Source organism: Monopterus albus, unplaced genomic scaffold, assembly GCF_001952655.1.
Source record: "Monopterus albus unplaced genomic scaffold, M_albus_1.0 scaffold147.1, whole genome shotgun sequence".
Lineage (NCBI taxonomy): Eukaryota > Metazoa > Chordata > Actinopteri > Synbranchiformes > Synbranchidae > Monopterus > Monopterus albus.
In genome coordinates this window covers 1,198,410-1,201,088 of record NW_018128027.1, presented here as the reverse complement: position 1 = coordinate 1,201,088, position 2,679 = coordinate 1,198,410, and positions in this window count along the sequence as shown.

Below are 2,679 nucleotides of genomic sequence, written 5' to 3'. Positions count from 1 at the left end.
AGTGACAGATCTTTGGTATGTGAAAGCTGTTACCACGTAAAGCCCTCATGGTATGGGGTGGGGGGATGGGGAGGATGGGACATCCTTTACATCCCCAGGGAGCAATAACTCTTGGCGGGGTGGGATTATTTATGCTGTTTTATTCAATTGCATGGCTTTTCTCTGAGTGCGGTTGGATTGGTGTCAGTTTTAAACATGCTATAGACTGTATTTTTTTAAGATAGATGGAGACCATCACAGGTCAGGGTCAGGAGGTTCCTGTGTCACGGAGGTCATGGAGAAAAGAAGGACACCCCTTGTATAGCACATGGGGACAATTCTACAGACACAGTCCCCCCCACAGATCATCCAAATTCCTCCACTGCATTGTGTCTGATATTCTTCAGGCTGCTGAATGGGTGTTGGGGACTACATGAGAACTCTGCTGAGGTCAAACCTGACCCCCAGCAGCCCCTTTTTTTATCACCGTCACAGATTTGCTACTATAACAATAAAGGACAATGGTGGGTACTTGAGGCTAAGCTGGGAGATGACTTGGGGAGCTGGCTATTGTTGGTTTTAAGCACTGTTACCCCAACAATGTGCTTGCTGAGGAAAAGCCTTTTAATGAAGGAACAGAAGGGAGAGGTGGAGGAGACGGGCCTCATCGGAATTTTACGAGACCAGTGGTTTTTCTTTCTTCTTTTTGGCAGGGATGAACTATTCCCAGCATAGCAAATTGTGGGTTGGTCCACTGTGTAATTACAGGATGTGAAGCTATAGGATGTAAAGGCTATGATCATTGCTCTGTGTGCAAGAGCACTCCAAAATCACATCGGCAGTGCTTAAAGCTAGATGAAATATGACTCTATGTGAACTTACTTTAGATTCAGAATGTAACATCATCCGTTTTAAACTGATACCACAAGGCACTGCAGACACGATCATTTTCATGTTTTCTTATTTAACCAGGTAAAAAGATTAAAATTCCTTTTTCAAGGAAGACCTGGCTAAGAAGGCTAGATTAAAACATTACAACATAGACAAACAACTGTCACTGGCTACATGAAGAGTATAGATAATATGCATAATAGCATGTATTTGTCCCTAGCACTATGTGAATTAAAATAAAAATAATACTATCTTTACCATAATATCTAGGAAAAAAAACTTTAGTACTACTAGTAATACTAGTAGAGTAACAAGTTATTATAGATAAGCAGATTTATAATCATCTGTGGAAAATAACTGTGAATGTTGCTGCAGCAGAACATGGATTTTTTTTTTTTTAATGTGGGATTTTCTAGTCAGATGTGGAACAAAATCATTGTTATGCAATTTGAGATTTAACTTTTAAGACTGACATTTGTACAGTTTCAGTTAAAAGTTGGCAAATACCATTGTGAAGAATATCTTGTAGTGTGACCAAAACCCACAGAATGTTTACTGAATGGACCTTGTGGCAAGACTGTTATGTCAAATTTGGCTTTCCTAAAAAATTACATTCCCATGTCTACCGGTGTGCATTGGTAAATGCATTTTTCCATTTTGCTTGTGCAAATGTCTGGCTGCTGTGGGATTGATTCAAAGTTGTCAAAGGAAGATTTGATTCCACTGCTCCCTATGTTTAAAACACATATTTGGTTTAGCAGCATAGCAAGTCATTGTAAACCAAAAGACTGAAGTCAGTGTGTAATATGAGTCTTTTAAAATTTTGTCAATTCAAGTCTTAAGCCACCAGATTCATTAGGCAGCTCTCTTACCTGTGTCTGGTACAATACTGAATACATTTACTGACTGGCTTTAGTACAGTTTAAGCATATACTATCTAAAGAGGCAACCATGCCATCAGGGGCATGTGTTAGACCTCAGGCCAGTCACAGACAACAGATGTCTGCCACTAATCAGTGTCACTGAGTTGTTCTGGCAAGAGGTTTTCTTTTTTTCAGCAAAATGTTTAATTAAGGAGAAGCCGTGTACGTTGTGGACCAAACTGACCAGTATGTCACAGAGGAAGTGTTGTATGATTTTGACCTGGCACTGTCTGAGCGTGAGGCGATTGATGAGCTTTGACCTTTTGCTTGCCAATGAGCATAAAGAATTTATTCCTGGCAGACAATATACACACAGATCACTTCTCCACTTAATCACTCCCCGAGTCAGTGTGGTTAGTGTTAAACTGATTTAATGTTTTATTATCCACTCCAAACTGACCCAGCTCACTGTGCCTGCCCCCACCTGTCAGTGGATCACTAGCTTTCTGACAGCCAGGAAGCAGCAGGTCACATCCAGCACCCAGACAATAAGCACAGGTGCCCCCCAGAGATGTGTGCTCTCCCCTCTGCTGTTTTCACTCCACACCAACAACTGCATCTCGAAGGATCCCTCTGTCAAGCTCCTAAAGTTTGCTGATGACACAACGGTCATTGGTCTCATCTAAGATGACGACGAGTCAGCCTACAGACGGGAAGTTGAGCAGCTGGTCCTGTGGTGTAGCCACAACAACCTGGAGCTGAACACACTCAAAACAGTGGCGATGACAGTGGACTTCAGGAAGAGCCCTCCCACCTTACCCCCGCTTACCATACTTGGCAGCACTGTATCAGCAGTAAAGTCCTACAAGTTCCTGGGCTCCACTATCTCTCAGGACCTGAAGTGGACGTCCAACATCAGCACCATCACCAAGAAGGCACAGCAGAG